Here is a 13,281-nt window from a genome sequence, read left to right on the forward strand (position 1 = left end):
GCATTTTAGTTCAAATTTCCCCTAATAAATACATTTTTGTAGGTAGTTTTTACTAATGTACACATTTTTACAAGCAATTTATCATATAATACATTTTTGTATGTTTTCACCCATATATTCCTTTTTGTTCACACTTTCCCCTAACATAAGCATTTTTGTCAACAGTGGATGAAGAACTGCATTGCAAAATTTGAATAGGTGCAAATTTCAAAGGATGGCTGTGTTTCAGTTCTCGTATTTGGGAAAGTGCGGATTTGATAGATTCTGCTTGAAATACAGGATGCAAAGCCTTCTGTCCAATCCTCATCTATCCTTTGGGGATTGGATAGAGAAGTCTGTCATCTTCTAAATTGCAATATGGATGGCACTGTTGGCAGTTACAACTATTTCTGGATTGGGGCCATCATATGTTACTTTTGCATTTTTATTTACACAGCGTGCATGCAGATTCTCAGCTGTTTGGCTGTTATATAACACAATATGCTTGGCCAAGATGTGGTTTCATTATATGTCAGGAGAGAATCCAGCTGTGACTCATCCTAGCAGAAATACTTCTAGGAAAAGAGTACCATCCACCCAAGAGTTGTAAGGTATAAATCACTCCCCAGAAATGGGAAAATGAGAGTTTTCAGGGCAACTGAGGTGGACAATTTCTGAGGGGAACCTCAGATTTGTCAGCTTCTTCGTTGCCTGAAACTTCCACTGTTATGCAACAGTGAGATTAAAAGACAAAAGAATAGATTCTGAAAGTGAAAGTGAAATCAGTTGAAGCTAAAGTTTTGCTTTAGACATCAAGAGGTATCCACATGTTGCTAAGGTCAGGGTCAAGCTATAAGTCATGGTCTTTTTAAATTAGAGTAGACTTTTTTTTGTTTCATAAGAAAAAAGGATATTAAGGATACAGTGAGCAAGGAGATATCAAAAGGTGTTAACTCCTCCTTGAGGACCCTTCCTTCTAGTCTTGTTCCTGACTAGATTTTCCTTCCTGTTGGACAAACTTTGGAAACTTTTAAAATTGGTTGCTATATTAAGGACCAACTAAGCAATTGGAAACAAAATGTGAAAAGCAATTGGAATTTTTTACTGGTTGCTGGGTTGATATTTCTGCCCAGAAACCCTGAAAAGGCATGCTGAGCTGAACACATTGGGAAAATCAGAAATTAGGCCTGGGTTACAGCCTAGGTGGTGAGCCACCCAGCTAACTGTAGTGTGTAGCATGCACAGCAGTGTTTCTATTCCTCTAGGGCTGTTTTCATCCTTTGCCATCAATTACTCAAGAAAAAGAAGGAAAAAATAGCCATTATGATTGCACTTTTAGAGTAATGAATTACTTAGGGTAGATTTTTCCCCAGATCACTTTAGGTTCTCTCTTTACGTCACCCTTTAGTAATAAGCACCCCATCCTTCTCTACTCTTCATAATAACTGCAGAATATCAGACTCTTCTTACTGCAGACAAACATGCTTCTTTATTGTTGGCTGGGTAGAGAACACAAATGAAACTGAAACAGAAAAGCAGAAAAGGAAAGTCGAAGGGATGGGGTCTAACTGTAGTCCATAATACCAAGTTATAATATTTAACTCTTCAAGGGTCATGTTATAGGCTGATTTTTTGAGGATCACTTAAGTAATGATTGGGTGATTATAATGAAAAATCCATCCTCGGTCAGAGAAAGTCTTGAGTGACCAGACTTTTGGGGCTCTTCCAGATGAGGCTTTTGTTGTGCACACACTCTGCCTTATTCACTCAATTTTCCCATTCTTAAATAGTTCCTATTATTAAAACAAACTGTCATTCTTTAAAGGAGGCTGTTATTGTCTGTCATGTCACAAATTAAAAAGACACATTTTCCAAAAAAAAATTCACTCCCCCTGAATGAGCAGGTTTGTAGCTTCGGGGTTCTACTAGAATCATGTCTGTCACTTGAGGCTAAGGTAACCTTGGTGGCACGGAGTGCCTTCTACTAACTTCGGTCGGTGGCCCAACTACATCCCTATATGGACAGGGATAACCTGGTTTCAGTTGTCCATGCTCTGGTAACCTCCAAATTAGATTACTGCAGTGCACTCTATGTGGGGCTGCCTTTGAAGTCGAAAACTGCAGCTTGTGCAAAATGCAGCAGCCAGATTGGTAACAGAGACCAGACGGTCCGAACATATAAAACCAATTCTGGCCCGCTTGCATTGGCTGCCTGTATGTTTCCAAGCTCGATTCAAGGTGCTGGTTTTGACCTATAAAGCCTTACACGGCTTGGGACCACAATACCTGATGGAACGCCTCTCCCTATACGAACCCACCCGTACACTACATTCAAGATCAAAGGCCCTCCTCCGGGGGCCTACTCTAACAGAAGCTGGGAGTCTGGCAACAAGGGAGAGGGCCTTCTCAGTGGTGGCCCCAAATTATGGAATGTTTTCTCTGACGAGGTGTGCCTGGCACCAACACTGTTATCTTTTCAGCTCCAGGTCAAGACTTTCCTCTTCTCCCAGACATTTTAGCATGTGTTTTAAATTGTTTTAAATTTTTAAATTGTGTTTTAAATTGGTTTTAAAAGATGTGTTTTTAAATTTGTATATTTGTTTTAATGTTTTTAGTTACTGTAAACCGCCCAGAGAGCTTCAGCTTTGGGGCGGTATATAAGTACAATCAATCAATATCTTGGAGGGTGGTGGGGCACTGCACCCATTTGCCCCACCCTGGCTCCAGAGCTATGCTGAATCCTTTTCTTTTCCTCTTGTTCCCTCGGCTGCTTTCCTATCTGCAGAAGAAAAGATATGGGGGCTTCTTTGGATGGGAAAGCAGCTGAGAGAGGGAAAGGTCTGAGCAGGGGATCCCCTCACCACTCTTCCTGATCTTCAGAGCAATCTCCAAGGCTCTTGTGAATATAGTAGTAGTAGTAGAATCATTAGGGGAAATAAACACACAATCAAGTGTCACATTTAGTGTGAACTTCAGTCATGCCCAGCCTTTGTTGGCTGGCATTCAATCCGCATAATACTACACATAGGGTAATTGTAATGAACTGAAAGTTTTGACAGTCAGTAGGACAACCTAGCCAATCATGACCCCTGTTAAGATAATGTGCACAGGCTTTCTCCAAATGAGGAAGAAAATCATTAGAAAACACACTTGGGGTGCAATCCAACTGGTATTTACACAGGGCTGAGGGTAGTTGGATATAGTGGACGTAAGGGCCAGAAAGGGGGCATTCTGGGGGCTTGTCAGTGGAGGGGCTATGGTGGGGAAGACTTGTGCAACATCCAACTCCCATTCAGAGCACTCCTGCAGGTCCAAATCCTGGCCAAAGTTATACTAAGAAAAAGGTTGGTCTAAGAAAATAATAATTATAGTAGCAGTCCATGGGGAGCATTTACTCGTCGGTAGAGGTATTCATGAGTGCCAGCTTTTTTCCATTCGTGCAAGCGGGTCCCAGCTGAGCCAACGTTTAGCCAGCCCAGCAACTCCGGAATAGCAAATAGATGCCGCAGAGCTTCCCACTGGCTCCTCCTGCTCCGGCCCCCCTTCCGCCAGCTTCCCATGAGTTGCATTGCTCTGCCCGGCTATTTATACACCATACATTTAAAGCACATTCCCTGCTTCCCAAAGAATCCAGGGAACTGTAGTTTGTTAGGGGTGCTAGAAATTGTAAGGATAAACTACAGCAGGATTCTTTGGGGGAATTCATGTGTTTTAAATGTGCTTTAACTGTATGGTGTGTACTCAGCCTTACACACTTCCTAGCTGCTGAGTAGACACAAGTATGACTACAATAGTTCCATAATGAGCAGCCCAATTCTAAATTGTTTCCTTGGAAAATACTCCACCAGTTTCAGAGAACTTGCTTCCCGTTTTGGTTTGCAGCTACAATAATCAGCATCCTGATGCTCAACATAATTATTTAGAATATTACAGATTTCAACAGAACTTGCTGCCAAGTAAATATGTTCAGCATCAGGGTGCCAGTTGTAATCCCCCTCAAGACAGCATGAAGAGCATGTTGACAACACACAGCAATGACAGCTTTACATCATATTCAGTATTGCATCACTGAAATACATTAACTTTTAGCCTGCTGCTAGCACCGAATGAAAGAAGATAAAAGAATGGAAATGAAAGGCTACCCTAAGTACCACAGGTGAGCATACACTTCAGAAATACTTCATTTGTTAGTCAGTTTCAAGGCCAAGCTAGGCATGATGGTGGCAGCTTTGTCAGTTTAAATATCTCTCTGTCTCAATCGCGGATAATATTGAGGGGGGTAGAGTCCACTTTAAACAGCAAAATGGACATGTGGGTGACGGGAAATGAACCTTCCTCCATCCACTGCTTAGCTCAGGGGTTGCCAACTTTTCTGGGCATGTGTGCACATTCAGTGCCACTGAGAGACGGGTACTGAGGATACAGATGTACTGGGCCCCATATCCAACAGGGGCCGCGAACTGTCAGCTTTCATTTTTTTAAAAAGAAAAGTCTCTAGCCCCCTTAGAAAGGAAGTTATGAAACACAATGCCCACCCTCACAATTTCTGTGAGATGAGCCAGCCTGGCTGCTCCTGCCCTTCAGTGTTTATAACTAATGAATGGAGTCACAGCTATAATTGATAAGCGAGTCCAGTTGTTCAGATACATGGAATCTCTGAGGTCCTAAAGAGCTAATTTCCCCTGTCCTGAATGTTTCTTTCTGGTTTGTGGCTTCTCTCTCCTTGTAATCTCTTTTTGAGATCAGGTACTCCTTATACTTATTTTATGAAGATTATCTTCCACAGTATTGTTAGGAGACTCCTTTTCTAGTCGCCAGATGATTTAACAGTCAACCCCTCTTCCCAGAGAATTCTGGGGATTGTAACTCTGTGAGGGGAATAGGGTGTCCCCTAACAACTCTCAGCACCCTTCACAAACTACACTTCCCAGGAATCTTGGGGGGAAGCCAGTAGTGTTGGGTAAATACTACAAAATGTGCTATAATAAATGGTTGAGATACATATTCCCTTTATTCACATAACCTCACTATTCTTCCTGAAAAGCTGATATCATGATTAGGTCTCAATGGAGACATAAATTCAAAACTTCTCAAAATGACAGCATTGTTAGAATACCAAATGTGTTCTCATTGCAACTCTTTTTCTTCTTTCAATAGAAATATAACTAGAGATGAAGAAGAAATTTGAAAATGGAAATGCTTAGAATCAGACTCCCTTAATTCAAAAATCCTTGAGCAATTACAAGCCAGGTCACCTCCATCTCTTTTAATTCCATTTCAGCTTGTAATGGCTCAGCACCATCAGCCCTCTGAGGCTATGAGCACACTAGTCCCCTACCCCACAGCATTTCCATTGGCCACACCTGGAGGGGGAACGGGTTGATCTGCCAATCAGTTGCAAAATCTCTTTGAAGCTGATTTTTTTTTAATTCACTCAAGCTACTTCCACCAGGTTTTACAGTAAAAAGGGGTGGGGTTTGACTAGTGTGTGCCCCCATTTTCAGAAGAGAGAGGTGGAGACACACTGGAACTGGCAGAACAGTGAGTGTGTCTCTACCATGAGCTGCCACTTTCCCTTCCCTCCTCCTCCTCTCTCCTCACTTTCACAAACTGCCTTCACCCTTTTCAAGCCTTCAAAAACATATGTGAGGCGCAAACTATGTAGGGGACTGAGGGGTGGTGGTGCCTTTTTGCCAGCGCCAAAAATCCCCATGTGCAACAGCCTCACTGCCTCCTCTCCCAGCCTTTCATGACTTGAGAATGAAGATCTGTGAGACGATTCTAACTGCATCTGATCAGCTGAACATGATTACAGCCCTCCTTCCCATTGGGAACCCTGATTGCAGGGAGGATTCTGTACACATTCTGCTGAACATCCTTAGGCCCCATTCACACCAGACATTTATTCCACTTTAAACAGTCATGGCTTCCCCCAAAGAATCCTGGAAAGTGATACACCTGGCGCCTTCTTCGTTATCTTTTCGGCGCCAGGTAAAGACCTACCTCTTTGCCCAGGCATTTTAAATTTTAAATTTAATTTTCATTTATTTTAATTTTAATCTTTTGTCTTAATTTTGTTTTTAAAAATGCTTTCTATTGTATTGTACCCATACCCACATGTATTTTAATCTGTTTTTACCCTGTTGTACACCGCCCTGAGAGCTTGTTGCTATAGGGCGGTCTAAAAATGTAATAAAACAAATAAATAAAAATAAATAAATAAAATAAAATAGTTGTGAAGGGTGCTGAGAGTTGTTAGGATTCTCCTATTCTCACAGAGCTACAGTTTTCAGAGTCGTTAACAGTCAACCCCTCTTCCCAGGGAACTCTGGGAATTGTAGCTCTGTGAGGGAAATAGGGGTCTCCTAACAACTCTCAACACTGTTCACAAACTACACTTCCTAGGATGTTCTGGGGAAAGCCATGACTGTTTAGAGTGGAATAATAGTGGAATAAATGTATGGTGTGAATGTGACCATAGACTCCCCCTATAGGTCTTTGTGCTTGATAGATGAAAGGTCAGGAGATGAAGGGATGGGGCAGAACACATAGGGATGTTGAAGCAGGGATGGAATATGCACCCCTCTGCTCCTACACAGTTTGAGTCCTCCCCACACTCCTCCTTTTGAAGGTCTAAATGAGGCTCTTGTGATTGGGAACCCTGGAAAAGTGAGGCTCCTGCTTGCAAGAAAAGCATTCTGTGTGTGTACCACAGGTTCTATACAGACATTCAACTGAACATGCATCGTTCCCCCAGTGTAGATTTAGAGTTCACAGCTTGACTCTCCTGATAGGGCTAATGAATCCTGCTTAACCACTTGGGTAAGACTTATGTGCAATTAAGTTTGCCTTATGCGCCCAAAGTAGATAATTTGAACTCGGAAGGTTCATAATAAAACAAGGTATTTTGCTTTTGCTGTGAGCATGAGAATTGATTCTTTGTGCTCACAACACAATTTAATATAAGTAGGCTTTCTTTCCAGAAATTGCACTTGGGTGGCCCCAAGAGTTACAAGCTTACAAACATCTCTGAGCAATTGCCAGCCCTCCTCCTCCTCCTCCTCCAGCTCCCCCGCTCTGTCAGCAGCATTCCCCAGCTGTTCCAAAGGGACTGAAGCTGGCTGGAAGGTTGAAATATATTGCTTCGAGGAAGAGAAAGGGATTGGAATTGGACATGAACTTCACCACGAACATAATTTCCCCCCACTCATATGCTGTTGGATTACTAGTATTATTGTCAATAAAATTAAGTGTTTTTGTTGAAATTTCATTTCAGTTCTTCTTTCATTTTGCCTGGGTCTTTTAGTCATGTATATTTTTATTTGGACAACTGGAGTGGACAGAGTGAGCTGCTTGTCCAAGGCCATCCAAAAGACCGTGACTGGTACAGGAGGCTTGGGAAAGCCCAGTGTTCTTCATTACACTGGTTCTAAAAATAGGTGCATTTTGGCAAGCTAGGAGTGAGCAATTCCAAATGAGAAAGTCCTTGCCACCATAGCCCTGGTCTTTATACACAGGCATTCTGTAAATCTGGAAGATGAACAATGGGATAGGGCATAAGGCACTCATGTCCTACCTTTTGAGCCATTTAGCTTTACCGTGCATGGGGAATGGTGTTACAGACCATGTTTCCTGAAGCTCTCAGTGTAATGAACAACCCAGTAGTGGATGTGTGAGGCTGGCAGGCCCATTGCTTAGACCTTAGTGAGATAACATGATTCTCTGGGCTTCCTTTTAAAGTTTAATGCTTAAACTGTTTGTCTTTGGGCTCTTTCCCCCTCTCCACATTTAGTGTGTCAGAATATGGGCTGCAGTCCTATACCCACTTAACTGGTAGTAGACCCACTGAACTCAATGGGACCTACATTTGAGAAGACATGTACAGGACTGCATTGTTAACTGGAAATGGCACCCTGACTGGTGAATTTGCAGCCCAGAATATCCACCTACATACAGAGACACACACAGCTGAACATTCTCTCATTCTAAGGAATTTCAGGGAGGCAACAGTGAAGAGCAAAGGTTTGACCAGCAAAGACAGGGAAAATCTATCATCTCATTCAAGGACATGTCCTTCAAAATGTCCTGTCCCATTCTCCAAGTGTGTCTCCAGCCTAGAGAAAAGAGGCATTTGAAGGTTGTGGCACCCTCCAGGGCTTGTGTGTGCCAGGATAAGTGAGCCTCAACCCAAGGGAGAAGGTGAACCTAATCATCTACCAGAATGTTGCAGTCCAAAAGCTGGAAATAAATTCCCAAGGAAGGAAACATCAACATTCTTTTGTTAAAGATCTGACATACCCAACAAACAACACGTTTGGCAAAACCATAGCAATAGAGCCATTCACAGTAATCAACCACAACAATAACTCAATAGACGTGTTAGTGGGAAAGGATCATCTGACAAACAAGCAAAGTCCATAAGACTGTAAGTTCACAAAACCTGCTGGTAAGCGGACAGACATTTTGTTCTTGTCGCTCATTTTGAGGTGTTTCCTTAAACTCCTGTTTGATTATTTTTTTTAGAGAAGGCCCCTGACATACTTATATGACCTCCTGGACAGTTCTGAGCATGTTAATGGCACCACCTCCAGCCTCTCCTCAAGTATCTACCACTTTGCCTAATACAGTACCTGCTCCCTATACAGATTATATTTTCTCAAGGAGCTTATTTTGGAGAGGTCCAGACTGCTTGAGAGTTGAGGTGAATGTAGCTCAGACTATGGGTACCTTAGACAGTGACTCTTGGAAAACATGGCTTCTTCCTTTTAAGTTCTCAGAGGGCATTCCTTCATATGTTAACACTAGCATTTCCTCTGAACCTGCTGGCTCCTTGCTTTTCTTGTGATTTTTTCCCTTTGGATTCTGCCTCACAGAGACCCTGGAAAAGCAAATCTTGTTGGAAGTGGGGCAAGAGCAACTCCTGTTTTGTTCTTCTGTCTATGTTCCAGAAGGGAGATAGAGCTAGGGTCCTCCAGATGGATAGGCTTGATTACCTTTACCTGTGATGCCCTGACTGACTTCCTTCCGTTGTTAGACTGATACATCTTAAGGGAAGCTTACCTGCCCCTCCTCCTTCCGCCCTTTCCTCTCTTCTCTTCTCCGACTGTCTGAGAGAGTGGAGACACCTTTGTCTCTGCTCTCCTAGCCATGAAGGAATTCCCAAGCCTGGGCATTGCGCCTCCAACTTAGTTAGTTAGTTAGTTAGAACTAGGTATGCCTTTCTATCTACAATGTATTTCTATAAATAAAGTAGCTTTTCTTATTTTACTAAGTCTCAAGTCTCAGTGATCCTAATGCAGGGTAAAAGCCTGCTTTCTTGGGCAAATGCACACACACTGGCACACATGCGTTTCAGACCGCCGTTACTCTCTGCTTAACAAATATACAAATTTACATCACAACAAATCTGTCTGGCATGGTTTGTACCTCAGCAATATCCACAGGTATTGTGATATTCTGGGAAAATGGCTAACAGGAGTTGAAAAGAACCACCAAGTTTGTAAAAGTGGAACATGCCAAGTGCCTATATTAGAGACCTTTGATCTGATCTGTTTTGCAGTTTTGCTGATTTTAGAAATATAATGCATGGGTCTAACCAAAGTTCAAGCTACATTTAACCAGAGTGAGCCAGAATGTTCCCCCACCCTGCAAGTTGTATCCAATGTGGTGAACATGGAGTTCCCTTACCTGACAGGGCTTCTTCCTCTCTTCTCCCCGCACACCTTCAAAATCTGCTCCAGAGGGTTGGAGGATCCTCTGGAGCAGATTCTGTCCCGTTCAGAGCCGAAAGAATGAGGCTGGAGTGTGTGTGCAAGTAAATCTTGTTTTATTAGAGTAATGGATACATCAAAGGCATTGCGCTTCATAGGAAACCCTACGCTAACTCACTAGAATCCCTAACTATACTCTAGACATGCTCTGCAGCGTGTGAAGGAAGTTGACTCAACGACCCCCCACTGGGAGCGGCAGGCTTATATAGGAAATGTTTTCGAACGTAATCTCTGACTTAAGTCCTGTCTTTGCCCTGTCCGTTTCTCATGGCGACGGGAATGAGGAGACAGGGGACGCGCATCCAACGGCTCATCTGAAGACACCTGCTCCCGAGCAACGGGCTCGAGGTCAGGGGGCGGTGCCACACTGGAATCCTCCTGGGAACTGCTTGGCAAGGGAGGAGCTGGCACTGTCTCTGAAGCTTCCCCCCACAAGTCCTCTGCATCAACTGGGGGCGGTGCGCTCGGCTCCTTGGAAAGGGCGTTATTTGTGGGAACTGGCTGGAGAGCAGGCTGCCCCCCTCCCGCACGATCCTGCTCAGACACAACAATCCCCAACTCTGTTTCTTCTGGCTGCGGAGGCACCTGAAACTCATGCCTCCCCCCTTCCTGCCCTTCTGAGTTGGCTGCAGTGCAACATCATCCCCCCCTCCATGCTTTAACCCTTCCCACCCCTGAGGTCTAGGTTTCTCTAAGGATAAGAGAATAGGGATAAGCCTCATGGAATTCTCTCACCAAAGTCGAAGCGTGCACATTCTCCTCTGTTTCCCAGGAACGTTCAGTTGGATCGTACCCCTTCCAATGAATCAGGTACTGAAGACGCCCTCGGCGTTTTTGTGAGTCCAAAATCTGTTCTACTTCGTATTCCTCCTCCCCCTCTACCAACAACGGCAGTGTGGGCTCCACTCGTGGACGGTGAGGGTCGGGGGCAGCGTCCTTGGTCAACAATGCCCTGTGGAAGACTGGGTGCATCTTGAAGGTGGGCGGCAATTTTAGTCTGTAAGCCACGGGGTTAATCTGTGCCTCCACCTCAAAGGGCCCTACATGCCGATCCTGCAGTTTACGACACCGGCCAGGCATAGCTAGGAAACGTGTAGAGACCCAGACCTGGTCTCCCACTCATATGAGGTCCCCCTCTCTCCGATGCTGGTCAGCTGCACGTTTGTAATCCGCTTTGGCCTGTTCTAGTTGCTCTTGGAGTAGCTGTTGCATAGCGTGAAGTTCCTGCAAGTAATCCTCAGCGGCTGGGACTGAGAGACTGTCTTTTGGGGCAGGGAAGGCTCGGGGGTGGTAGCCAAAACTGGCGAAGAAAGGAGTCTGTTGCGTGTGTGAATGCACAGCATTATTATAGGCAAATTCTGCTAAATGCAGGTAGGACATCCAGTTGTCCTGCTGATACCCCACAAAACAACATAAATATTGTTGCAACGCTGCATTGATCCTCTCGGACTGCCCATCCGTTTGGGGATGATGGGCAGACGACAGTCTCAGCTCACTTTGCAGCAACTTCCACAACGTTTGCCAAAAACGCAAGGTGAATTGTGTGCCCCGATCGGAAACCAGGCTGTCTGGCAGACCGTGCAGCCGATACACATTTTGCACGTACAACTTGGCAGTGTCTTGAGCGCTTGGGAGCCCTGTGCACGGAGTGAAGTGAGCCATTTTCAAGAAGGCTTCAACGACCACCAAAACTGTGGTTTTCCCCTGCGAAGGTGGAAGGTCTGTTATAAAATCCATAGTAATCATTCGCCAAGATCCTCCTGGAGTAGGAAGGGGTTCCAGTAGCCCCAGTGGCTTCCCAGTGGCATGTTTAGCCCTCATGCAAGTGGGGCAAGAGCGAACGTAATGCTCTATGTCCTTCTTCACCTTGGGCCACCAGAACTCCCGAGTGACAGCTTGAATGGTCTTAAAAACCCCAAAGTGGCCTGCCGTGGCACTGACGTAGTACCCTCACTCGCAGTTCTCCGGGGGGCACATAAACAGGTTCCTGATGGTGCAGTATGCCATCCTTCCATATAAGGTCCTTCTGTTCTGCCTGGGGTGACGTGCCCTCTTCGACCCACTGCTCCTGCACGAAAGGGTCCGGTTGTTGCTCTTCACGCACTTCAGCTTCCCAAGAATCTTGGCAGGCCCCTATTACTCTCCGCTCGGGAGGGATTATGTACTGTAACGGTCTTGGGGTGGGATCCTTCAGAAATTCTGGCTTCCTTGAGAGGGCATCAGCCTGCTTATTCTGTGCTTGGGAGATATAATGAATTTTGAAATGGAACCGTGCGAAGAACTGAGCCCAGCGCACTTGCCTCTGATTGAGTTTACGGGCGGTATGAAGACTCTCTAGATTACGATGGTCCGTGCACACCTCAATTTCATGCTGCGCCCCTTCCAGATGGTGTCTCCAGGCTTCAAAGGCATCTCTAATGGCTAATAGCTCCTTTTCCCACACAGTGTAGTTTTGTTCAGAGTCGGTTAACTTTCTGAAACAGTAGGCACAAGGCATCAGTTCTCCCCCTTTCTGGGCTGGTTGCAAAAGAACCCCTCCGATCGCGACGTCTGACGCATCCGTCTCTACCACAAAAGGGAGTGCCGGGTCGGCATGCTGTAGTATGGGTTCGGTATCAAACCTTCGCTTCAGGCTCTCGAAAGCCTCTTGTGCAGCTTCTGTCCATTGGAAAGGTCCTGAGCCCTTCAGGCAATCCGTGAGCGGTGCGGTCTGATGGGAGTAGTTGGCTATGAAACGATGGTAGTAATTCGCAAAGCCCAAGAAGCATTGCAAATCCTTCTTGGTCTTGGGGGGTTGCCACGTGAGTACATAACGAACTTTTTCTGGGTCCATTTCTACTCCTGCTGGAGAGATCCGATACCCCAGAAAGTCCAACATGGTTAGGTCAAACCCACACTTTTCCAGCTTCGCGTAAAGACGGTGTTCCCGTAATTCTGCAGCACTGCACGCACATGTGAGTCGTGTTCCTCGGGAGTATTCGAATAAATCAGGATATCATCCAAATACACTATCATAAAGCAGTCCACAAAGTCCTGAAATATGTCATTCATAAAATTTTGGAAGACTCTAGGTGCTCCCGACAATCCGTATGGCATCACCAAATACTCAAACTGACCGTAACGGGTCTTAAACGCAGTCTTCCATTCATGACCTGCCTTAATCCTCACCAAGTTGTAAGCTCCTCTCAAGTCCAGTTTCGTGAAAATTTTGGTGGAACGCAACCTCTCCAACATTTCCCTAATGAGCGCAGCAGGTAACTATTGGGGATAGTGAGCTGGTTTAGGGCTCGATAATCATTACAGGGACGGAGCTCCCCCCCTTTTTCTTCACAAACAGCAGGGGTGCACCAGCTGGGGACTGTGAAGGGCAAATGAAGCCTTTCTTCAAATTGGCGTCCAGAAACTCCCTTAACGCTGCCAACTCTGGTTCAGATAGAGAGTAGATCCGCCCGGCGGGGATGCGTGCCCCAGGCACCAAGTCAATGGCACAATCATAGGGCCGGTGAGGAGGGAGTTGCTCCGCTTCCTTTTT

The sequence above is a fragment of the Rhineura floridana genome, chromosome 2 (assembly GCF_030035675.1).
Source record: "Rhineura floridana isolate rRhiFlo1 chromosome 2, rRhiFlo1.hap2, whole genome shotgun sequence".
Taxonomy (NCBI): Eukaryota; Metazoa; Chordata; class Lepidosauria; order Squamata; family Rhineuridae; genus Rhineura; species Rhineura floridana.